This window comes from Prionailurus bengalensis, chromosome X (assembly GCF_016509475.1).
Source record: "Prionailurus bengalensis isolate Pbe53 chromosome X, Fcat_Pben_1.1_paternal_pri, whole genome shotgun sequence".
NCBI lineage: Eukaryota > Metazoa > Chordata > Mammalia > Carnivora > Felidae > Prionailurus > Prionailurus bengalensis.
Window position 1 is genome coordinate 25,705,461 of NC_057361.1, and position 27,650 is coordinate 25,733,110.

Genomic DNA, 27,650 nt, shown 5'->3' on the forward strand with positions numbered 1-27,650 from the left:
ACACATTTCTCAGAAAGGCTCAAGGATATGAAAAATGATGCCGGATCTCATGATTGACAAGAGTAGTGTTTTACCCATTCAATGCCTCATTCAAGGTTATTCTAGTCATTAAAGACAAAGCCTGTTTTTAGTCCCTTTTAGTTTATTTTTTGTATGGAATATAATGTATGATGTAGAACACGTATCGTGTCATACATAATATGTGATTTCCAGTGATTTCTTCATTGTAATGGCCATGCCCCCTCCTCATCTCCTGTGGCTTGAGAATAGTGCTCACACCCTTCCTTTGTGATGCTCCTTTTCCCCTGGCTTCCAGGACAGCGCAGACTCTGGGTTTCTTTCCCACCTCTCCGGTCCCTCTCGCTCACTTTCCTTTCACGGTTATTCCTATTCCTCCTTACCCCGAACGTCGCAAAGTCCCAGGTCTTCTTCTCTACTCTCGTTCTAGGCGTGCTCTCATCCCACCTCTATGCTGGTGGCTCCCAAGTGTATATGCCCAGCCCTGGTATTTCTCTAAAGTCACGTATCTGACCACCTGCCCTCTCCACTGGCATAGATACCCCTAACCCCACATCTTCACAAGTGAGTCCTGATCTTTCCCTACATATCTGTACCACCCACAGCCTCCTCTGCCTCAGGAACAGTAGCACCAGTCCTCAACTGCTCAAGCCAGACACTTTGGAATCATTCTTTTTGTTTTTTAATTTTTTTTAATGTTTATTTATTTTCGAGAGAGAGACTAAGCGAGAACAGAGCAGGGGCAGAGAGAGAGAGAGGGAGACACAGAATCCGAAGCAGGCTCTAGGCTCCGAGCTGGCAGCACGGGGCCTGACGCGGGGCTTGAACTCACGAACCGGAGATCATGACCTGAGCCCTAGTGGGACGCTCAACCGACTGAGCCACCTGGGTGCCCCTGGAATCATTCTTGAACTTTTTTTCTCCCTCACTCTTCACATCCAACCTGTGAGCGAATTCTGGTGGCTCTCATTTTAAAATTATTCAGGATCTGACCACTTCTCACTTCCTTGACTGTTACTACCCTGGCATGAGGAACTTTACTCAACCACTCAAAAGCTCCCTGTTTCACATCGTAAGCCGGGTGTCTTACAATGGCCTATAAAGTCCTACCAAGGTGACCTCTCCGTCTCCGGTATGACAACATGTCTACCTCTCTCTGACTCCCTCCCTCACCAGCCCCTTGGCATCCTTGCAGTTCCTCTAACAGGCCAGCTACTCCCTCTTCTTGGGACTTTGTACTCACCGCTCCTCTGCCTGCGATACTCCCCTGTAATGCATCTACCTGGATAACACCCCTGCCTCCTTTAAGTCTTTGCTCAAATGTCACTATTTCCATGCACCCTAATTTGACACCATATTTAAAATTGCAGACTCACCCTACTGCTGGCATTCTTGGGTTCTTCTTTTTCTCCTTTTCCCATATATCTAATCACCTTTCAATATATTGTATCATTTTTGCCCATTCCTTTTCATCTTACACTAGGATACAAGGTCCCATGGGGGCTGAAAGTTTTGTTTTGTTCTTTTACATATCCCAAGCACCAAGAGCAGTGCCCGTCACATAGCAGTAACTCAATAAATATCTAAAGTGCTAAATGCATGCATAACCACTGAAAAAAATTAAAACAAGCCTTCACAATAGATAGTACAATGCCAAGTGATTTGTTAAGCCTTTTAATTTAGGGTGGATGACTTTTTACAAGTAATATTTGTTTCAAATTATTCTTACTAGTGTTTTGAAAGATTTATCTTTTTACCTAATTAAGGATGGATGGCAACATTCTATACTAAGCTAGTTTTAAAGAAATAATAGTTACGTTGTCAGAGTTCTGTTTTTTAAGTTTATTTATTTTGTGAGAGAGAGACTGACCAAGAGAGCAACTGGGGGAGGGGCAGAGGGAGAAGGAGAGAGAGAATCCCAAGCAGGCCCCATGCTGTTAGCATGGAGTGCAACACGGGACTTGAACTCATGAACCATACGCTCATGACGGGAGCCAAAACCAAGAGTCAGACACTTAACTGACTGAGCCACCAGGCGCCCCCATTGTCATAGAGTTCTTTTTTTTTTTTTTAATGTTTATTTATTTTGAGAGAGACAGCGCAAGTCAGGAAAGAGCAGAGAGAAAGGGAGAGAGAGGGGGTCACCTGGGTGGCTCAGTGGTTAAGTGTCCAACTTCGGCTAAGGTCATGATCTCACATTTTGTGAGTTCGAGCACTGTATCAGGCTCTGTGCTGCCAGCTCAGAGCCTAGAGCCTGCTTCGGATTCTGTGTCTGTATCTCCCTGTCTCTCTGCCCCTCCCCTGCTCATACTCACTCGTTCAAAAATAAATAAACATTAAAAAATTTTTTTTCATAACGTAAACATTAAAAAAATTTAAGATGGGGCACCTGGGTGGCTCAGTTGATTAAGCATCCAATTTTGGCCCAGGTCACGATCCTGATTTCCAGGATTTGTGTGCTGGAGACCCACATCAGTCTATGTGCTGACAGCTCAGAGCCTGGAGCCTGCTTCGGAATCTATGTCTCCCTCTCTTTCTGCCCCTCCCCCACTCACACTCTGTCTCTCAAAAACAAAATTAAAAAAAAATTTTTTTTTTAATTTTAAGAAAGGGAGAGAGAGAATCTGAAGCACGCTCCATGCTGCCAGCGCAGAGCCTTACGGAGGACTCGATCCCACCAACCCTGAGATCATGACCTAAGCCAGAATCAAGAGTCAGATGCTTAAGTGATTGAACCACCCAGGTGGCCCTGCCAGAGAGTTCTAAACAACATTTTCCCATGGAAAATTAAGCATGTAAAGCAATTGCATCCTCCTGACTTTTGTAATAAAATGTCCAAAGGAAATCAGCTCAGTTACAAATTTAATGAAGTGGCTCACAACAAAAGCCCTTTTCTACTTTGGCAGCAGAAGGAAAACCTTTGAAAGAGTTTTCTGCAAAGTTTTGAATATTGTTATATTTTCCTAAAACGTTGTAATTTATTTACCTATGCGTGCTGCCTGGAAGCAAGCAGTCAGCGGTCCTTTTACTATGTGGTTTCTAGAACCTCCTGCTCTGCGGGTGTGTTTTGCCCCACGTTCTGCTTTCTCTACTCCAGAGGTTTTAATCAGATCACATTTTTCTTAATGAGGCTGATTAGAGGGTGAAAACCAGCAATAACCTCAGGGGTAAAGTAGGCGGCTCCCTTAGGCATTGAATTCTAACCACTTGAGTTAAAGCTATTATTGATACTTACTCAGGATGTTATATTAACTCACTGAAAATCTTTAAGAATGATGATGGTGGAGTCAGTGCTCATAACTCAATGACAATAGAATATGTTAAGTGCTAGAAAAAATAAAATAGATCTAGATTACAACTCCTCACTCAAATCACCATAATAATTTTTTAGTAGTTACCATTCCCACAATACAATTTAGGTAGAAATAAAGGTAAGAGTTAGATGCAATATGGAGTAGGCCTAATAAGAAGTAGAAACCAAAGTTAAGTTGAAAATGATAGTTCCCAATGTAATTGTGTTGCAGGGCCTTTCATGAAAAATACAAGCCATAAGATAAAATTTGTATGAAGCCCTTACTGAAACCTCTTTTTTATACATTTGCTCTTTGGATGATTTACATTTCTAATTTTGCATCTTGAGTTGAGTGTGCCGTAAGCAAAATTGTGGAAACATGTTTCTCAGTAGAGGAGGTGGAATCCCCTGCATATCATCCATCCCAATCAATGAACAGGAATTTGCTTTCTGCAATGTATATGGCTGCTATCCCATAATTTGTATTTTAATTATATATTAAAAATGCTTCAGCACAAACAGGGAAGGAATTAATAATTTTTTAGCGACTAACATAGCCCAATCAAGTCTCACAATTCGCATTCATAAAAATGGAAAAATTATTAGAGTAAAATCACTACAGATTATCTCCTCAAGTTATATGAACAGGAAAATTGTAAAATGTTCAGCAAAATATATTTTTAATATCATTCAACTGTTTTGCATAAAGCATTTAATGTTATGAAAAAAGTTTAATTTCAACTATTTGAGTAATAACTTCTAGTGCTGAAGATACCTTATTGCTGTGTCTCTTCAACTTTCCAGACCAGTGCACCTAACAATGGAGCCACTTTGGGTGCTTTATGCTTATTTTGACATTAAAACTATTTTTTTAAATAATCTACCCTTGGAAGCTTATTGTCGTGTTCATTAATCAGTGAGATCCAGTTACATTGAATTTCTCAATTAAAAAAAATTGGGCTGACACATTTCAGGACTTCTCTGATGAGGTGTTAGAATATTTTGATTCAACAGACTTATATAACTCTGAGGATACAAATAGCAAGGGAATGTTTTTGTTTTTCAATTGGTTTTAACTCAGTCAGAAAGATTTCTAAGTATAGATACCCAATATGATGCCAAGAGGTAGAGACAAGCAAAACTTTTCGGGATAGTGGTGGATATTTTTGTAAGTTCATCCTCCTCTAAGAGGTCAAGTCACTTGTGTCCAGTGATGGATGTGAAGGGTCTCTGGTACACAGGTTAGTCTTCCTTATTGTCTCAGGGAAGAATAAAAGGGCTTTATCGTTAAGGAAAAATGACTAGATCTCTGTATTTCTAACTAATGGTATGATTTTGAATTTGTCGATCAAGTAAGAATCCTGAACACTCATAATCCCTGTGAACTCTTCATGCAACCCTCAATACTTATTTTGACTACAGTGATCTTATTATGAATAATAAAAACATTCATAACTTTGCCTTATAGTTGTTGGTAAGAGGCTCAATTTGGGGGGGGCGATTTATTTGGGTACCTACTCTTTCTCACTGTGTTGTTTAAAATAACGATAACTGTTCTAATGCAGGGGAGAAAGAAAATCTTAGGAGCATAATATAATGGAAGTTTATTTGGGGGTCACATGAAATGAAGTCCATTGGTGGCACAGATTGTTGGAGAGCTCTGTTCCATGCACTGGAACCAAGGAGATGGAGACTCTGTCACATTCAACAAATGGCTTCCAAATTCATCATGGTTGTTGAAATCTAAATTGGACATGAGAGAAATAAGTGAGTATTTTAGGGAGGAGGAACAGAATTAATAGGTCAGGCCTGGAAGTTTCCTTTATCATTTTTGCCCACCTGCATTTGGCCACAACTCAATAGTAAGACTACTCTTAACTGCAAGGGAGGCTGGAAATGTGATTTGGCTGTCTGCCTAGAAGGAAAGGAATACAGATTTGGTGAGTGGCTAGCCAGTCTCTGCCACAGTCATGTTTTGTTTGTTTGTTGCTTGTCTCCGTGAAGACAGCTGACAATTCTGCAGAGATTTGGAAAGTTCTTCCTTGCACTACATATCACATACACATGCAATAAACTGGTTTTAAGGTTTTCCCATTTTGATACAGTTATGTCTAAAGAATGGGAATTTCAACCACTGTTGTTGACAAAGTTTGTGATTTTTAACCACTGTGTTAAGCTCCTTAAAAAAAATGAAAAAGGTGAACTCTGAGACACTGTCCTTTGTGAATGATGCAGCAGCCGGGGTATTTGGGGTGAAAACTAGCCCCAGTGAAGGCTACCATACTTTAGCTCTATCTTTTGTGATATGACCCCCTCAGTGTACATATCCTTCCGATTACTTTTCCCGTCAACTTCAGGCTCACTAAAAAAAGGCCTCGTTGAACAATTCCTCAGTGATTGTTTTCCATCAAACAAGTCTTCAGAGGTCTTCGCAGGGCTCACTTTTTAAATATTTAGAGTCAAAGACAAACACCAAATCATCTAGAGGTTTAATACATTCCTTTATGTAAGCTTTCATGAAACTATAAGATAAATAATAGAATTAACCTGATAGAAGAATGAGTTGTTCTACAATGTTTTTGAGCACTTTAAAAGATGTCCTTTGTTAGTGTCGGTAAAGTCACATTTTTTACAGCTTCCCTACCTCCTTTTGGCTCAAAACAGATTCTAGCATATTCACAATCCAAGTTTTCAACCACATTTTCTCTTTTTTAAAAAATTTTTAAAATGTTCATTTATTTTGAGAGAGAGAGAGGATAAGTATGACCAGCGGAGGGACAGAGAGAGAGACAGAGAGAGAGAGAGAGAGAGAGAGAGAGAGAGAGAGAGAATCCCAAGCAGGCTCTGCACTGTCAGATCATGACCTGAGCTGAAACCACAAGTCAAACGTTTAACCGCCTGAGCCACCCAGGCTCTCCCAACACATTTTCTCTTAAAAGAAATACCACCTTCCAAAATGATGGTTCAAAGATGAACTTTTTTGTTTGTTTGTTTGTTTTTTACTAGCCGAGAGTTTCTTTCTAAATTGCAAAAAGAAACAAAAACAAAAATAAAACCACGAGCTCACTTTTTTCTAAATGTGCATGATTGATTTTAAAATGCCGGTGAAGAATGACAGTTTCATGGAGCATAGCTTCATGCTTTTTATGAGCCAGATGCTAAAATAAATGTAAGCTCATTTCCATCACCAAATTAAAAATTGTATTCAAAATAGGAAACTAAGTGTAGCCTATATAGTTTAGATTCACTCCTGTTTATTCCTGACTGGAATCATCTGGGTATTACGTTTCATGACTGTGACAAGCCTTCAACATTTCAGATTGTTTCTTCTTATGTATCTTACATATTTTCACCAGTGTCAAATTTACACTTCAAAATTCCTATTTTTTATCCATGACCTATTTCAAAATATGATATATTATACTTTACGGTAAAGATATCTATTCGCAGAGGTGTCGTCCAGCCCTTTTTATAATAATAAATACAAAATGAAACATGAATTGGTGAAATAAGCTAGGATCCACATATTACCATGCTGTATAGTTACTGAAATGACAAAAGAGAGCTATTTGTACTGATATAGTCTAATTCGTCCTTTGTAAAGGATATTTGTGTATGTGTTCACACACATACATATGTAGCATACACATATTTACATGTACATATGCATATGTTCGTATATGCATAATAGCTGAGAAACATACTGAAAGAATTGTTTCTATGGTTACCTGTGGAGGAGTGAAGCCAAAGCATGGGATGAGGCGAGAAGCTTTTTAGTTTTCCTCTTCTACCTTTCTTACTTGTTTGAATTTTTTTTACCATGACTATCTGATTTCATTTAGTTTATTTATGTGTGTGTACATATATATGTATATACACATATGGTATATGTACATATGCATATGTATCATATATATACAACCTTGTAGTGACTGTCCTTGAAGTTTTGCGATAACCAAGGAATAAGAATGTTAAAGATGGAAGAAACTTCAAGCTCCAAATAACGTTGTAGTGTTTAAATGCCGCTTTTCATTTCTATGCCGCCACTGTCCGTTCCACTTATCAGCTAAGCTCATTTCCACCTGAGAGTTAAGGGCAGCAGCGTCTCTGATCACAGCTGGGAAACTTGTAACTGGGAGTTAGGCCACAGCCTTAAACCAGCAGCATCCATGGAAACTAAATACCAGAAATTAGCAACGGTTGCAAAATGGAGTCCCAGCCCACTCCCGCTCCTTTCTAATTACTCACTAATGTTTCTTAACTGTGTGCAGCCAGGCTGCCGTGACTGGGGTATGAAGAGTGCAGAACTTTTTGAATAAGGCAAGGCTTACTCTGGAATAAGGTGATGCTAACCAAAAACCTAACTGCAGTTAAAATGAGGCAAGAGTTCCGACTGTTTCCATCAAATTCATTCTGCCCCAGGAAAAAGATGATGATTTGATCCTAATTATGCTAACAGCATTTCAAGAGCCTCCAGAGAAAATGCCTATTTTCTAAAATGCGGATCACTAAATTATACTGTACTATTTAACAATGCCTGTCACTGAAGCTTCAAGGCTTATCCCAACTTAACTTGGGTTTAGTCAGCTTAGGATTGAAATCCACAGTTTTCTCACAAGTTCTGCTTGCCCTTTAGTGCCTAGGACACAGTCTCCAGGCATATGGCTCTTCAGACCCTCATGATTCCTCTGAGCCGTTCTAGAGAGCCCAGGTCCCAGCTGGGGTCTGGCATTCCGTTCACTCAGAAGGCCCCACCCCCTGCTTGTAGGGTCCTACATTTGTTTCCTTCTGGGACGACAGGTAAAACCCACAGGTACCCAAGCCTGCTGTGCCCCTAAGTCATCAGAAAAACTTATTAAATAGATAGATTCTTGATTTCTGGGCTACACTGATACACAGGTTTGAAATCCCATCTCTGGGCTCGCTGCCACATGGCTTTTTCCTGACAGATAGGTCCCTACACGCCATCGTGCGTAACCATTGTTTTTATACATAGCCTACCTTCTCTTTCTGTTACTCCCAGTTTCCTTCTTCTGAAGATTCAAACCAGCTCATTAAGAGCAGTATAAAAGATGCCAGCACCAAGAGATTAACAGTCAGACCTTTGCTTTAGGCCAGATTTGCCTCTGTTGCTCTGCTCCCTGAAGGCCTACCTCCGGACTCTTTATTGATTCAGGATGAGTGTCCTGCTTTCCCAAATGGCCAGCGATGCGGGGTGAGGGGTAGTCACCCTTAGTATCCACCGAGAGGCTTTTTAACCCAAAACGGGAGACACGGCTTTTGAGCCTAGAGTCCTCATAGGCTCTGAGGCTCAGGATTCTATGAGCCTCCTCTAATGGGTCTCATTCAGAGGGATGTTATCGGTGACATCATTGATGAATATTGCTATATTCTTGTAGGTTTCAGGAAGGGGCTTCTGTTACTAAGAACTACTCAAATGATTATTATACAGGGGTGCCTGGGTGGCTCAGTCGGTTAAATATCCGACTCTTGATTTTGGCTCAGGTCATTATCTCACAGTTCATGAAATCGAGCCCAGCATCGGGCTCTGTGCTGACAGTGCAGAGCCTGATTGGGATCCTCTGTCTCCCTTTCTCTCTCTTTTCCCCTTACTTGCTCACTTGCTTTCTCTCAAAACAAATTAATGTCTTTAAAAAGATTATTATACACACTCTCAGCAATAAGAGATTAAAATGAAAATCTTCACTTAAGAGATTTGAGTTTGATGGTCTGATTACAGCGTGAGTTGCAATGTCTATGAAAATCTCCCACAGTTATCTTAGAGTTTACATAGGAGGAAGTAATTTTCTTTAAGTAAGAAGTAGATGAGTACAATACCAGTATAATTTCTCTTAAGAGACTTTAACCTGTAGTCAAGGAAGATTTGGGAAGTTTTTCACTGATCATGAATGACTATCAGTAGCATTTCAAAGGACTTGCTAGACATAGAAAGCCATGGTGAAATAATTTCACAGATACCCCATAGTCTTATAGATTTGGAACAATGTTGGGAGATAGTCCCTAAGACAAAGTACAAATTGGTATACTGATAGGCATAGTTGCTCATAGGTTCCGGAACTGTTAAATATAATACTGTGGCTTTGATTACACAACACATTTTCTGTTCCCACTCAAATGTGGTTTAACATAATTGCCTGAATTTGGGTTCTAATTTACCTGCCTTAGACTCTCACTTAGGTATACAATTACATTTTCAGTATTCAGAAGACTATGTTACTGTGAGCAGTTCCTGAAAATAGGACAGTATTTCATAGTTCTCTGGAATTGAAGGTTTGTGGTTTATTTGTTATCTTGTTTGCATATTTGTTTGTGAATGACCATAAAGTGAATCCTCATAGGGCAAGGAAAAATATCTTATGTTTCCTTATGGATCTAATCTCTGAAACTTTTAGACTATCACTAATGATGTCCCGGGAGTCCTTGGAGTTAAATTAAGAGGGTGTACAGTTCATAAATTTTTATTTAGATGCAATCCTTGCTTGCAAATAAGTTTACAATCTGGTAAAGAGGCAAGGTCATAATGAACCTGAAGAAATGGATTGAACTTAGACAGTATCTAGAGAATATAGCAAGGGCTTGTATGGCCACTTGGGAAGATGATGGGAGAAATTGATGGGAATATTTGAGAAAGGCTTTCTGGATGGGCTGGGTCAAGCCTAAGTTCTAAACGACAGCTCTGGGATGGTGGGTAACACAGCAACCTAAAACAAAGTTGGGAAAACAATTGAGAATGGAGCGTGTATCTTACAATGAAATTCATCAGAACAGAGCACAGCAGTGAAGAGCCTTCACTTCGGTGGACAGCACTTGCTCTTTTATCCTTTGGATATGTTAACCCTGAGTTCATTGCTCATGGACTCATACAGAGTGAAGGGAAACATGGCATGATCTTTTAAATCAAAAAGTCTGGGGGTGCCTGGGTGGCTTCGTGGGTCTAAGCATCCAACTCATATTTTCGGCTCGGGTCATGAATGCACAGTCCGTGAGATCAAGCCCCACATCAGGCTCCACACTGATGGCCCCGAGCCTGCTTGGGATTCTCTCTCTCCCTCTCTCTCTCCGCCCTTCCCCAGCTCCCACGCACATGTGCACACACTCTCTTTCTCAAAATAAATAAACTTTTAAGAAAAGTCTGTACACATTGGATGTGTGGAAAGAAAACATGGCAATGTGAAAATCAAGTAGAGAAACACTTGTTAACAGAAAACTAGCTCTGTCTTTAGCAAGAGATACTTTGTATCTTGGTACTGTATTTGTTATGTGACTATGTGTCATCATTTTTACCAGTATTAACACCCACTATTTACTGAGCCATTACGTCTGTGCTCATTTACAATGTGCTTAAGTGCTTTATATACCTTATTTGTACATTTAAGCCTCATAATAAACCTAGGGGTTAAATATTCTTACACTCAGTTTTGCAAATGAGAAAGGTAAAATATTAGGTTAAGTGACATATCTTGGTTAAGGTCAAGGAAACAATACATGGGTAAGTTTTATTTGGACATAGATTTACCTGACTTAGGGGTCCAGATTCCAACCAGTACACTGATGCTTTAGAATCGGGATTACAAATTGATTACCAGAGCACCAAAATCAGCCTGGGGATCTGCTTTGTTCAGGCCACATTGTGTGTTTTCAGAGAATTCAAATGTGTATTTTTATAGAGAAGGGTGCTAACCGGAATCACCATGCATCATTGCCATGAACTATCTTGACATAAGATTTCAGTTACTCATTTGAGATTGTAGGTTGGATATTCCCCTAGTTTATCTAAAATTTATTTATATTTAAACAAAAATTAGGGATGCCTGGGTGGCTCAGTGGGTCGAGTGTCCAACTCTTGATTTCAGCTCAGGTCATGATCCCAGGGTCATGAGCTAGAGCCCCCCGTAGGGCTCCACACTGGGCACAAAGCCTGCTTGGGATTCTCTCTCTCCCCGTCCCTCTGCTGATCCCCCACTTGCATTCTCTGTATATCAAAATAAAATAAAATAAAATAAAATAAAATAAAATAAAAAGTATATATATAATTAGATGCAAACTAATGCTTTTATATCTATGCAATTATATATATATACTTATATATGTAATTTTATTTATTTTATATACTTATATGTAGACAACTAGTTCAACATATATTTATAGAAAATTCCATTGTTTGTGCTGAAGAATGTAAAGAGGAGACATCATTTGGGGGAAATAGTACATTCTTAAAGTACCCAAGGGCATTGATTTTGACATCTTGAGGTAACAAATTTCCAAAGTTTCCTTTTTTCTGGTCTCATTTCACATCTTGCTTTCCATGAGTAGACACAGCCAGGGGGATTCCTGTCTGTAATCCCCATCCATATGCCTCTGCCAGCCAATTAATTGCTCATTAATGCATCAACCTAGGTGTTAATTTGTTGACAGACAGACACATTTAAGAAAGAGGTTATAAATACTGTCTCAATGGCCTTACATACTCTGGAATGTAGGAGAAATCATAATCACAGTGAATTTATTGTCAGATTTCTTGTCTCAAATATTTATTTTTAGCTACTGTGATAATTTTTCATTGATGTTCTATTATGACTATAGTTTGCTTTGTTTGACATTATTTTCCATCATGGCACTGCATTTTGTTTTCAGAGTAAGGACATTTTGAGGGAAGTGGCTTTTTTTCAAAAATTGATTTTTTACTTTTCCACAAGCTGGTGAACCAGTTAATATTCAAATATTTGTAAAATTATGTCGTATTCCTAAAAGTATGTAATAAATCCGTTAACTGGAGAAAGAATGGTTGAGAATTTAGATGATATAACCAGTGATTTTAATACAGAAGTGGTGTTCACACTGTTAGCACATAAAAACAGTTTTAAGATGGATTTATGAAATTCCATGTGAACTTTATAATAATAAAGCCTCACAAATAATATCTTAATATCTTAAACTGAATAGCTTATTTTTTAAAACCTTAGCTTCTTTATTGTCATCGGATAAATCATCAGTGTTTCAGTTATTTCTTTTCAAAAGTCCCAGCAGGACAAACATGTTTGTTTTGGCAAACAACTATAGGTTTTCATTTGTATTCACTCAAATAGACAAAAAAGATACCTAAAAGCAGCATGAATTCCCCAACACCTTCCTGTGAAATTATAACTCTTATATAAAATAATTAGTAGCTTCTAATATCGTATTGTAACCAGATCACAGATCCTTAACCCAGGATTTTTGGATTTATGAATAAATATCAAGGGGCCTTAAAATTGTAAACATACAAAATATTTTCATGGCAGGGCCATGACTCTATCTTTCATCAGTTTTTTCAAGAGTCTGTGATGCCAAAAAATGTAAGGCTGACTTGGAAGAAGGAAATTAGAGATTACTGGGATGAGGCTTCTTTATTGACCTGTCCCTTTCACATAATTTGAATAAGAGCTAGTTGTGTGAATTAGCCTGCGATCACTCACTCTCAGCATCTAATGGTGGCAAAATGTCTTTCCTGAGCATGGTTATTTATTCTTTAACTTTCCGATATGGATTTATTGAATGCCTACTAAATATTAGCTAATGTTTTCCAAAATAGGGAAATCAGAGGATGAGCCATTTGAGAGACAGATGTCAAGTCAAACTGCTGACATGTCGAGTGGGAGACATTTGTGGGAGATCCAAGTGGAGATGTCCCTGCAGGAGAAAAGCCGAGTGAAAGATTTAGATTTGGAGATCAGTAGAATGTGGGCGGTAAAGACATTAAAGTCCTTGATACCTATGAACCCACCCATGTATTCGTAGTGTGAGAAGGAACAGCCAAACATAAAATACCTACACATACATATATATGTTTATAAACATAAATTTATTTATTTGCAGAGAATTGGTGTACACAATTATGGGGACTAAGTAGTCTCCACTTGACTGGCTCTGCATTTAATGCTGAAGTCTAAAGTTCACAAGCAGGCTGTCGGGAATAGAAGATGATGAGCAGGGTAGAAAACCTTGAGTATGAACTGGGCTTGCATTTTCCGGGACATGCAGTCAAGTAAGAAGATTATGAGCAGACTTGACCTCCACTGAATAGACTGAAATTCATGTCAGCCCTTGTTGCCTCTGACCTTAGCACCAAGAATGAGCCAGGGCCCTTCATCATAGAGCTAAACATATACACCTTCTAGCCTAGGAGTCAGATGTACTGAAGGAAGATCCAGGGAAAAAGCCATTTCAGGTCCAACTGCTACTTCATGCCAGCAAAGTGAGTTGGCATATCAGTGAGAATGTGCACACACATGCACACACACACGCACCAAAATGGCTGCTGCTTCCCCTCCATCCTTCCACTGGTATGAGAGAATCTCTCTGATGGCTTACCCTCACAGGATACATTCAAGAAAATGGAATTCTGGAAAATGCAGTTCAGCCTAGCCAAAGCAGCACATTACTAAGCTATCACTATGTGCGCTCTCAAAGATGGCAAGCCTTTGTGGGTGCTAGACTAAGGGGTCTCTGTCATAGTGCCATGCCATCGTGGTCATGTCATGAACATGCTGGCACTGGGAGGATAAATGAAGGAAGTAATGTAGAAATCAGAGGATGGGACCATAGAATCGACTTGTTTATCCTCACACTTGTTCCAAGAGCATTGCTCACATGTGTGTGTACAGATTAGGTAAACCAAGGGATTATGGTCTGATGAATTTACTCACTTTACCTCTATACTATCTCCCATCCCAAACAGCCATTCCCAATATTGAAAAGAAGTGTCCCCTTTCCACCTTTTTTTCAGACACTGTTTTTCTAAGATGGATAATATTGATTATTACAGTGAGAATAGGAGGCTCTCTGAAAATTTTAAGAGTAGTTGAACAAACGAACGTGACTGTGTTGGCCTAAATATAGGGGAGAGCATAAGTACCGTTTACAACTCTTCTCCAGCTCTCCAAAAAGAGCACATATTGCTGTAGGTTATAACCTTATGTATTGCCATGAAAAACTCTAAGTGGAAAGGTTTCATTCCTACTGTCCTGAACCCCTGTTTTTGGAGTAAGATGTTGGTGGAAAGAAAGATGTTGAGGAAACCCACATGGTCCCTAACTATGCATGAGAAAGATGTCTCTTCCAATACTTATTTTGTTACTGCTGTGTTTCCAAGGAGTATCACTAACCAATAGTGTCTACAATGGTATTTTCTGTAACTCTAAATATACAGAACTGATCTTGGCTGAGAGAGAGTTGTTTCTCCAAGAGCCTTCTATGACCCTAGACTGTTGGAAAGAGGAGGTAGTGGAGGAAGATGGTCTGTTGTGCTGCCTTGAAGTAGAATATATGGTAACATTTTAATGCAATATTTATTTTTTCCGAAATTATAAGAGTAATATTTTTACATCGTATAAATTTTGGAAAACAAAGACAGATATAAAGAAGACAAGAAAGGAATAACCAAGATGTGTCAAAAGTGCTTTAAAGCTTCATCCATGGAATCTTACGGGTCTCTTTCCTACTTCAGATGAGAATGTCACAAGCATAAATTTGACTAAATAGTGGTTAAAAAACTGCTAATTAAGTAATGTTTCAGAATTGCAATTTTCTGCTCATAAGAACTGGTTATGTTTGATAACTTTATTAGTTTTGTCTTAATTTTGTTAACACAATCTCTTTACTATGTGATGCTCATGGCCGTGGTAAATTAAAGTATTGGATCGATTAAGTTTATCAGATCAATGAGTTTTTTCATTAATCCAAGATAGTGTTTGATTCAGAATGCACATCCAGTCAGCAAAAGTTGCCATTAACTTTTAAATACAGGGCATTCCAACAGCTAGCACCAACGAGTTAGAATGTATGAGACATCATCTGGATATGAACAAATGGCTTTAGTCTTTCCTTTATTTTAGGCTTCGTGAAAGTTGCCAGAGTTTTACCTGTGTGAATTAGACATACTAAAAAGTATTCCCCCACAAGATTCAAGTGCTAAGGGGAAAAGCAAGCTTCTTAATATTATGACAGATAGAACACCAGTAATGTAAATTATTCTATAAATATGTTAGAGAAAGTATTCATCTTTATGAAATGATATGATTGGTCCTTTTCTATAGACAAGAAGACTCAGTTATTTTCATTTACTTCTCCAACTTTCCACATAGAGAGTTGCTAATATTAGAACACAAAAAATCACAGTATAATAGTGATGTGCACAAAAATAGACTTCAGAAAATCATATACCTTCTTTAGGTAAGAAACCTGTAAAGATACTTTCAAATGATAACCTTTATTAGATGCTGACATGTCTCAGAGGCTACTTTACAATCCCTTTTATTAAAGACATCTCGACGGTTATAAACCTTCTAGATCAATGTGTCTCATAAGCCTTGTGCACAGCACTCGTGATTAAAAGCCATGTGAAAACCCTCTGAAGAGCTCACAGAAGAGTACCTAGTCTGTCTATTATTGGATTCTGTGTGTGAGTGAGTTTTTAATAAGATCCCAGTTTAGTATAAAGGCCAGGAATAAAAATAACACCATAAGGGAGGATAAAATTATAGAAAGTAAGACTGGGAACCCCAAAAGAAGGAAAAAAATTAAGAAGAACGTCACAGCTTCTCCAGAAATTGCACGTTTAGAGTTAATAAAAATACTTTTAGGGGTGCCTGGGTGGCTCAGTCAGTTAAACATTCGATTTCGGCTGAAGTCATGATCTCGTGGTTCCTGAGTTCAAGCCCCACATCAGGCTGTGTATTGACAGCTCAGAGCCTGGAGCCTGCTTCAGATTCTGTGTCTCCCTCCCTCTGCCCCTCCCTACCCGCCCTCTCTCTCTCTCTCTCTCTCTTGCTCTCAAAAATAAATAAATGTTAAAAAAAAATAAAATAAAAATACTTTTAAACACGAGGAGGAAAATGTCTTGTGAACCCGAGGTTCTATGATCAGAAAAGAAGGCTGAAAGTTACAAGAGCAGGGCTACTTTCTAGTGTCTTTTAAGAGGCCAACAGGAGAATGGATTGCGAGGGAACATACAGATTCCAAAGAGAAATAACATATATTTTTCAAGAATGAAAAGAACTGAAAGAAACAGCTTTGCTCATAGACTAGAAATGAAAAATTATGTTAAATTTTTTTAAGTAGTAAAAATATGTATGAATGCTATCAACTTCTAAAACTTCCTGATTAACTCGGCACCGAAAATTCCCTCCCATTTTGAGCTTCAGTCGTTTAAACTGCTTCCATGGCAGTTTACGCTACTATCATTTCTCCTTCTATGGAATGTGGACCAAAAAATAAGCCGTGTAGTGTGTTTTGGGCTCAGAAGCTTTCAGAAGCATTTTATTAAGTCGCTATGGAGAAGAGACACATAGAGCAAACCACTGTACGAAACATCAGCAGTTACACTGAATACTTTTAATACAATGCTCACAACGAAAGGCCTTCGAGGCAGGAACGAAGAGAGCATACAACAGTGAGTTCACTGAATGTGCATTTACCTTTTAAATAATAAACATCATGCATGAGCTATCATTATGTCCTACACTAGCCATGTTTCATTAGCTTATGAAACTTCCTGAAGAATATTTCATTAACCTTCAAAGCCACATAAACCTCAGAATTGTGGTTTATGTTTTTTAAAACATAAGAAAAGAAGGCTTTGTGTGTATCTCAATTTTCCCTTTAAGACCTTGAGTATTAGGACACTTGGGGAAGGGGCAAGGTGTCTCGTTAAAACTCACAGATATAAAAAAAATAGAGATAAAGCAAAACGCAATTTGAATTGGACCTTCCATTTTAGTGTAACCAGGCCACATAAGAAACAGCAAAACAAAATCCCCTTTTAAAGTCACAGGTACTATATGTGTTTTAGAGCAGATGCTATTGACTGTATTAACCTTAAATAAATGAAAGCTAATGCCTTAGAGTTCTCCTCTAATTAAATCTAAGTTCTTTCTGAAAAGAAGACTCATTCCTAACTTCGTGCTTTCTTTCTCAAATCAGGGTTTTGTATTTTTCTCTTTCTTCATTCTGTACTTAGGTACTGTGGGAGATGATTAGAGGACAGCAAGAGGTAAATGGCTCTTGTCTACAACACTGAGTGGATCAAATTAGTATAATGCCATGGCTTTTATCCTGCCACACTGCAACCTGGCAGACAATGTGACAAAAGTACATTCTAGAGATACTGTTTGGGCACAGCCTAAGCTGAGTAACAAATCCCCAAAATACAATCTCTTCAATAAATTAGAAGTTATTTTCTCTCATTAAATAGACCAGTAGAGAGTAGCCCTGTCTGGTGGAGTGATTCTGTTCCGTTAAGTCATTCAGGGACCGAGCCAGTTTCCTTACATCTTGTTGCTCCACCATTTTGTCTTCATATGTATGGTAGAAACCAGTTCACTGCTTTTGAGCCTACAGGAAAAGGAAAAATAAAAGTCTAGGGCATGAGGATGATCATAAAGGAGACTGTACGTAAAGGAGATTGTACACATCACTTCTTCCCCCATCTCATTGGCCCAATCTCAGTCACATGGCTTATCTACCTGTGAGGCAAGCGTGGAAATATCATCTATAGCTGTGGCCCCGTGCCTGGCCAAAACTTTGGGGGTTATATTACTAAAAGAAAGAGGGATAATAGACACGGGGAGGCATTTAGTGATCTCTCCCTTAGTAGGTAAAAGCCAGGGTTTGGAGAAAACAGATTAAGCACATGCGAAAAATGAAGGCGATGTTAGGACACGGCGTGTTCAAAAGGACAACAGCAACCTATGTGTAAAAGTTACATTTGAATAAGCTTTTGGGGACATTTTGATACCTTTCACCATCATCACTAATATCTCTTTCTTTCCGCCTTCTTTTCATATTCCTCATCTACCTCCCCCTCTGTTTTCTTTTCTCTTGTGTCAACTGCTTGCTATACTGAAGTATAAAGAATTTGCTGATCACTGACCCACAGATAAATGCTTTCTCTATGTTTGTTAATGGCTGATTTAAGTATAATTGAAGCCTAAAAATGGAATACGCATCACAAGAGGTAAAGGAAGCAGTGAGGAATTTAGTGTAGTGAATATGTAGTTAATGGAGCAAAAATAAAGTAGTTGTCTTATCAAAATGCAATGCCCAAAACTTGAGATTGGTAAGGGCTCTGCAATAAAAACTTAAAAATGTCTGCATTACAAAAAACGAAAGTCTACTTTGTGAATGACTCAAAACAGTTTTAGAAATGCACAAAATTATCTGCAGTTCTGATGTCTTTGCCAGAAAGCAGCCCACAAGTCACTTCTTCTATCCACTCTTCAACTGATGGGCAAAAATGGCCCTACTTTCTTCTTTACTTAAAAATGACTAAGATGGTAAATTTTATATTATGCATATTTCAATCCAATTTTTAAAATATCCAAAAAAATGGCCCTACTTCCTTTCCCTTATCACCAAGAATTTCTGAATAATCTTTTTGAGCAAATCCATTTCCTGGCAGTTGAACATTTTCCCCTAAGCATTCACCAGTGTCCTCGTTTTATCTAAGACCCATCTTCTCAGCACTCAGTTGCAACATCACACTTTTCCAGGGGTGAGGTCATCAGAGGGCACCAGATGTTAACTGACGCTTGATGAGTTCCTTTCTTTAGCCTGGTGTCCACTGATTGTTCTGGATGCCATAAACTTTTGTATTGTGCAGGTAAAAGGCAGCCATCAAAAGCTACAATTTGAGTCCTTACAAGCATCTTTGAACTATCAAAACACAATGCAGTAATAATATTCCCATTTGTACACCTTTTCCTTTCAAATGCATGAGATTTTCCCATCATACTGGAAGGGTTTTGCCACTGTCTCTCTTCATCTTATTAGTTTGGGAAATATCCTCATCAATTTATACAAATCCCTATATGCAGCCCTCAGGTTCCTGAAGAGAATAATTTGGTCTAAATGGATGCATGAACTGCAAGTCATTACTTATAGAAAAGTTTAAGTCCCATAATAATAGTAATACTAGTAATAGTAATAATTGGTAACATTTTGTGAGTTTCAAATTGTTTGTGGCTACTTAGATCCTCTTGTAATCTATTCCCCACCAAATAAGTTTCTTTCTTCTGAAAAGCTACAGAAATATGCTATAAGATAGTAGAAAATAAATGTTCATCAAGAAATCTGACGATACAGCTAAACTGTGGTTAGCAAATTTAAAAGTGTCTGACTAGTTTTTCTGTGATTTTGCTCTCTTGACATTTGAGCAGACATTGTTACATCTTGCATGAATAACATCCTCATCTATGAGCTCGATATAATCTATCTCTTGCACTTCTTTGCTTTCTTTTGGAATCCTTGGAGAAATCTCTGATTTCCGGAGAACAATCTAGTTAGATTGTTAGATACTGGCAATTATTATGTACCATAGGTCTCGATACTTATTTGGGTAAAGCATCTTGAGGAAGTTCCAAGGGAACTTTCTTTATTTGTCTGTGTGTGTGTGTGTGTGTGTGTGTGTGGCAGTGGTGGTTGGCGGGGGAGATTCTTCATTTCTGAATACAGCTTTCCAGAAGAGGAGCCATTCAGTGTGACCAATGACAAAAGATAAATATGTTCTGTAAACTGCTTTGCTTTTACCTTAAATGGAGAATCCGGCAAAACATTTATCTTTACCATGATCATGCAATAATTTTAATATGCATGATTACTGGTGCAAATGAAATTAAGATCACCCTACTATTCAACATCTTATTTAAGAACAGAATGCTCTTGAGGAGAGGGTTCAAGGTGGTGGCAAAGAAGATCCCGAACTCACCTTCTCCCATGGATACAAAAAATTTACAAGTACACATGAAATAATTTCCTCCAAAAAAAACAAGACCTGAAAACTTTACAAACAGAGCGTCCACAACAAAAGATAAAAAAGATCAGCATCAAAACAGGTAAGAAAGGCAAAGACTGGGTTTCACCAAAAAGCACCCACCCCAGGCATGGCAATCCACAATCAGAAGAGATCTCAAAAATATGGAACTTTTCCCCTGAGAAGCAAGCAGTGTGTGCTCTACATCAAACACCCCAACTTATAGATACTGCACAGAAGAGATAAGCCACCGAAATACCTGGCTTTGAAAAACAATGGGGATTATATGCAGGAAAATCATAGAACTGTAGAGAGGAGCAAATCTGCTCTTAAGGGGCTCACACACAGACTCACTTGCCAAGGGACCCAGGTCAAAACACGAGCTTGCAAAGCACCTAGACCATATGTGAAGAAGACCCACTTACTAATCTTAAACTATCTGCCAGGGAGACAGAAATTTTATGGCATTCTCTCAAGAGACAGAGACAATAGCAAGTGACGTTTCAGATCACTGGGCATCATTTTTCTGAATTCATTCTAACTTGATAATGCTGGTGCTAGCAGGTGTCATTTTGGAACTCTCCCCACTGACTTATTGGCACCAAAGGGCCACTGAGACCCGCTGAGGGCCCTGCCCATCCCTGAATCACAGCTGTGTGTTATCTGGGCTGGGAAAGAGCCCCATTCACCCCTGCACCACAGCCATGGCTTCACCATAGCAGGTGGGCACATGCAGCTCAAACAGGGGACACCCCTTGAGTGCCTGGCTGTGGTGGCGAGGGAGGGTAGCACTTTTGAGCCGTGGGACATCTTCTACACAAGAACATTCCTTCAAGGCTGGAAGAGTTAGCTGATTTACATAATACATAGAAACAAACACAGAGACAGAGGCAAAATGAGGAGACAGAGGAATGTGCTCCAAATGAAAGATCAAGAGAAAATCAAAGAAAAAGACCTAAATGAAACACAGATAAGCAATCTACCTGATAAAGAGTTCAAAGTAATGCTCAAAAAATGGTCACCAAATTCGGGAGAGTAGATGAACACGGTCAGAACTTCAACAGAGACAGAAAATATAATAAAGTACCAAACAGAAGTTACAGAACTGAATAATACAATAACTAAATTGAAAATTGCACTAGGGGAGTTCAACAGTAGACTGGATGAAACAGAAGAATGGATCATCAAGCTGGAAGACAAAACAATGGAACTCACTCGACAGAGCAGAAAAACAAAAAACAATTTTAAAAAGTAAAGAAACCTTAAGGGGACTTTTGAGGAAACATCAAGCAGAATAATATTCACATTTAGGTATCCCAGAAGGAGAAAAGAAAGAGAAAGGGCCAGAAAACTTATTTTACGAAATAATGGCTGAAAATTTCCCTCATCTGGGGAAGGATAGAGATGTCCAGGTCCAGGAAGCCCAGAGAGTTCCAAAAAAGGCAAATGCAAAGAGATCCACACCAAGACACAGTATAATTAAAATGCTAAAGATAAAGAGAATATTTTAAAAGCAGCACGAGAACAAATTATTACGTACAACGGAAAGCCCATTAGGCTATCAGCGAATTTTTTCAGCAGAAACTTTGCAGGCCTGAAAAGAGTGGCATGAAATATTCAAAGTGCTGAAAGGAAAAAACCTTCAACTAAGAATTCCCTACCCAGAAAGGTTATCATTCAGAATTGAAGGGGAAATTAAGAGTTTTCCAGATAAACAAAAACTAAAGAACTTCATCACCACTAAACTGGCCTTATAAGAAATGTAAAAGGAACTTCTTTAAGCTGAAAAGAAACGGCACTAAGAACAAGAAACAGTACAAATATAAAACTCTCACTGGAAAAGGTAAATACATAGTATAGACAGTGGATCAGTGACTTCTAAAGCAAGTATGAACCTTAAAAGACAAAAATAGTAAAAGTAACTAAAACTACAAAAGTTAATTCAGGGATGCATACAATAAAAAGAAGCAAAAGGTGGGGAGTCAAAATGTAAGTTTTGGAATGTGTTCAAATTTAACTTCCTATCAACTTAAAACCACCCATTATACACCGAGGGTGTTATGCACAAATGTTTTGTTAACCACAAAGCAAAAACTTACAGTAAAACCACAAAAGAAAATAAGAAAGGAAACAAAATGTAACACTAAAGAAAGCTATCACACCCTAAGAGGAGAGAGAAAGAGGAAAAGAAAGGAACAGAGGTTGTTGAAAACAACCAAATGAACAAAAATGAACCAAATGGCAATAAGTACATACCTTATGAGTAATGACTTTACAAGTAAATGGACTAACTTCTCCAATCCAAAGACGTGAGTGGCTAAATGAATTTAAAAAACAAGATCTATCTACATATTGCCTATGTGAGACTTACTATGAAAGGACATACACAGACTGAAAGTGAAGATATGGAAGGGATGGAAAATGATATTACACGCAAATGGAAACAAAAAGGAAAATGGTGTAGGGGCACCTGGGTGGCTCAGTCGGTTAAACGTCTGACTTCAGCTCAGGTCATGGTCTCACGGTTTGTGAGTTCGAGCCCCACATCGGGCTCTGTGCTGATGGCTTGGAGCCTGGAGGCTGCTTCATATTCTGTGTCTCCCTCTCTGTCTGCCCATCCCCTGCTCACTGTGTCTCTCTCTCTCAAACATAAATAAACATTAAAAAAAAATTTTTAAAGAAAAGTGGTGTAGATATACTCATATCAGACAAAATAGACTTTAAAACAAAGACTAGTAAGAAAAACAAAGTCATTACATAATGATAAAGGAGTCCATCTAGCAAGAGAAGATAAGGTTTATAAATATATATGCACCCACATGAAAGCACCAAAATATATAAAGCAAATATTAATGTACCTAATGGGAGATATTGACATCAATACAATAATAGTAGGGGACTTTAACACCCTGCTTCCATCATATCATTGGTTAGATCATTTAGACAGAAAATCAATAAGGTAATGTTGGCTTTAAACAACACGTTAGATCACATGGACTTCATAGATACAACATTCCATCTAAAAACAGCAGAATATGCATTCTTCTCAAGTGCACATGGAACCTTCTCCAGGATACATCACAGGTTAGGCCACAAAACAATTCTCAGTAAATTTAAGAAGATTGAGTGCCCATCAATAGATTTTATATATATAATATATATACATATATTATATATATATATATATATCGATATAAATATATCTATATATAATGCTACATATATATAATGCTATATATATGTGTGTGTGTGTGTATATATATATATATATATATGTAATGCTATGTATATATAATGCTACACAGCTATAAAGAAGAATGAAATCCTGCCATTTGTAACAACTTGGATGGAACTTGAGGGTATTATGCTAGGTGAATTAAGTCAGATGGAGAAAGACAAATACTGTATCACTTTCCTCATATGTGAAATCAAAAAAGGCAAAGCAAATGAACAAATAAAACAAACAAACTTATAGAGACAGAGAAAAAATTGTGGTCATAAGAGGGGACGGAGGTTGTGGGAGAGCTAAATGGATGATGGATATTCATCGTATAGTGATGGATGGTAACTAGACTTTCAGTGATGATCACTTTATAGTGTATACAGATGTCCAATTTGAACATACACCTGAAACTTATATAATGTCATATACCAGTTTTACCTGGATTTTTTAAAAGAATGGTCTTTTCCCTCCTGTTGAAATAGGGAGGAATTATCATTGGTGCCATTTGGGTCATATGTCAACCCCCGTAGCCAACCACTGGCTACACACTGATCTCAATCACTATACCCAAGAGGATAGGGTACTGTAATTGGCTGACACTTAGGAAAGTAGTTCTCTTACACGAGGAGGGTGGAATTGGGGATTTTGTTTACCAGAAAAAGGAACAATGGACAAACAAAACCAACCCCCCCTTACAAATCACAACTTTATGTATATAAAATATGTACATAAAGTATAAAAGAATATCTGATTCTGTTATACGCACCTCCCAGAAAATTTGAGAATCCACTGGCTAAATTTCTTATTCCTCTCCACAGAATTTTCTGTCCATATGGGAGACCTTGACCAGTTCATTCTCAACTAAGCCAGGATATATTAATTTCCTGGGAATCAAGATGTGTTGATGATTAAATGAGAAAATAAATGGTGTTTGACACATGGCAAAGAAAAAAAAAAGAACAAAATGCTCACTATTGCCTGATTCGGAGTAAGACCTCTGGATATTGATGCTTTTTAATTAGAAGAAGAAATTTTCTTTTAATTAAAAAGGTGAGGTTTTGGGGTTTTGGGTTTTTTTTCCCAGTGTTAGAGAGTGTCCTCTAGTGGAGAGAGAATCTCTGATCTCAGCAGTGTTAGAAATGGTCAGAGGATACCTAATTAGAAGGTTGCCCTAAATAACAAGTGTCCCTGCTGCCGATTAGAATCCCCTGGTTGAAGGGAAAACATATTATTTTTCCTCTCAGGCCTCCTCACATTGGCCTACTTGAAAGCCTGCCATATGACAAGCATTGTTCTTATTTTAGATAGCAAACGATTTTTCATGATCAATTTTCAAATGCTTCCTTCTGAACCGGGTAAGATTGAGCTGACAGGGCACCTTTCGACCAAAAAAGCAGCAGAAGCATTTAGTGCATTTTACTGTAGCTTCTACCGGTATCACCTTGAGACCGCAAGAATACCTTTATCTTCAGGATTCCGGCCCTGGCTGCCTGATACATTTGATGCGTTTGGCTCCCCACACCATGGGTTAAAGTTTTCTGCTATTATTTGAAGGAAAACAAAGAAACAAAACGGAGAGGACAGTTCAATTAATGTGTCTCTCCCTTCTCTGTGACTTGTGGAATTCTGATGCTAATTTCCTGTGTTTCTGGTTAAGTGTAGTAAATAGTATTAGCACAATCACTTGGCTTTCAGAGAAGAGACTGAAGGTGTTTTTTCAATATCTAAGTGGTTGAGGATGAGGAAGAGCTGTGGTTCTCGACTCTGAATCACAGGCTAGGATTGCCTTATCAGAAATCTCATGTTACAGCAAATTACAGAGCACACCACAGAAAAAATGGAGTTTCTCTTGGTAACAAGTTAAAGAGTCCGAACTTCAACAGAGTAAAAATAAAATTCTGTGGCCGATTATTATATTTGAAAAAAAGAATAAGGAGAATGTCCGTAAAATCTTTCAGGAATCAAACAAATGTCAGAGACAGATCATGTATATGTAAATATAATATGTTGATTATTTCAATGGCAGTGATAAGCAATGAGGCAAGCATTGTATTCCTGTTAACAGATAACTTCCAGAAAAATTTACAATCATGACCTTCGTACAGATATCAGAATGAATACATGTTAAAGAAATTTTGCTTGTATGATACGAAGAAATCAGGCAGATGTTATGACCGGCCCCAAGGTAAAGTCAAAATAGCAGATTCATGCAGAGTAAAGGAATGTTGACATGAATTCCAACTCGAGACGAAATTGATTTTTCTCTGGGTTGGGGGTGGGAAGGAGCTAAGAGAGCAGGGGGAAAATGAAGTCAATTAAATCACTACCAGACCTGAGAGAATTTACATATCAGTTACTTACAATTTAGAGTCGAAAAATAGCTAAAGGCAGTGAAGAGCTGGCATCTGATAACTCAGAAAGGTATGCAGTAGATAAATGAGTAATTTTCCACGGAAACACAATTTTTCTTTCCTACATTCCTTAGGAAAGAGAATGTATTTCGGTAGCTTGGATTAGGTTATCAGGGACCCAGTCAGACATCTCTGTCTACACTGCTACCTCTCTACCCACCACTGTCATTATTATGAACCCTGTTTCCTCTTCCCCAGCCTCCCTGTCCCTGCTTCCTGCCTGAGGGCCCTGCCTAAATGTTTTTCAATCTGGTTTCTTTTCTGAGCCCCAATTCCACTTTAAACAAAGTCCAAGGTAAGAAGAAATTGTTCCAGACAGTTAACTGTCACCGCTCACAAGAGAATCACCTGGGAGTACTTATTAAAAATGAAAATCCTTGTAACCCTCCACACTTGCTGAGTCAATACCTGGTTGGGGATGGGTCAGATTTTTGGCAGTAAGTTTGAGATTCACTGGCTTAAGTAAAGTAAGCAAAAAAAAAGTCAAGTCTGAAGCCATATTTGTCTAAACTAACTGATACTGTTGAAGATATGGGAGTATAACAAATATGGCCTGAAAGTTAATGGAAAATTGCAAAAATAAACAAGGTTAATGGTAGCATTAGGAGTTGCAATACTAATAATATTTCCTCAAGTTGCTATCAAAATCTGGCTGAGGGGCCTGGCTAGCTCAGTCAGAAATGCATGTAACTTTTGATCTCAGGGTCATGAGTTTGAGCCCTATGTTGGGTGTAGAAATTACTAAAAAAATAAATAAACTTAATTTTTTTTAAATCTGGCTGTGATAGTTTTCAAGTTGAATATCTGGAATATTAATCTATTAATGACCTTTTCGGCACTGTGCTAAAAGTTCTTTATCGCTTTTTGTTTTTAATGGAAAACATACTCAGACATATATCAGATAACAAATACAATAAAGAAAAATTTATAATCATTCTCTGTTGTCTTCATTTTCTTTGTATTATTTTCCATTCTACTAAAATTTTACTAATTATATATTCAAATATGTCAATCTTGAACTTTCTGGTAGTTTCTAGACTAATTCTAAAAATGATTTTTCCTCCAAGATTTATAAAACAATAATCTCCTAGTTTATCTTTCTTATAATAATATTTAACAAATCTCAATTTTTTGTTGTGTCATGTGAAATTAATTTTTGTTTCCCAATTATAATTCAATTCTGAAAACTCATTGCCTGTAGTTAGGTCCAGTACCCTTTCTGAGCATTGCAATTGATTCCAAAGAGCCATATCTCTGCCAGAGGGCCAAAAATCATGTTATTTTTATTGTTGTCTTTAAGTACATTTTGCAATAAACATGAGAGTACAGATATCTCTTCAAGGTAGTTATTTCATTTCCTTCAGGAATGTACCCAGAAGAGAGATTGCTGGATGATATGATAGTTCTGTTTTTGGTTTTTTGAAGAAACTGCATACTTTTTTTTCTGTAATGTCTGTACCAATTTACATTCCCACCAACAGTGTAAAGGATTCTCTTTTCTCCACATTCTTGTCAACATTTTTTACCTTTTAATTTTTTTTTATAATAGCCATCCTAAAAGGTATGGGCTGAGATCTCATTGTGTTTTGTTTTTTTGTTTAAGTTCTTTTATTTTTGAGAGAAAGAGAGAGGGCAAGGAAGGGGCAGAGGGAGAGAGGGAGAGAAAGAATCCCAAGCAGGCTCTGTGCTGTCAGCACGGAGCCAGAGGTGGAATTTGCAGGATCCTGAGATCATGACTAAGCCATCTGGGCACCCCACATTGTGGTTTGGATTTGCATTTCCCTGATGATTTGTGATGTTGAGTGCCTTTTCACATAACTATTAGCCATTCACAATAGTCAAGATTGGAAATAGCTTAATTGCCCATTGATGGATGAATGGATTGAGCAATTGTGAGAA

The 27,650-nt window shown here is 38.1% G+C and overlaps 1 protein-coding gene across 1 annotated transcript in view; it reads left to right on the forward strand.

Annotated features, from left to right (window-relative positions):
- Positions 1–27,650, forward strand: part of IL1RAPL1 (interleukin 1 receptor accessory protein like 1) — a 319,225-nt gene that overhangs the window by 227,171 nt on the left and 64,404 nt on the right. The window lies entirely within an intron of this gene.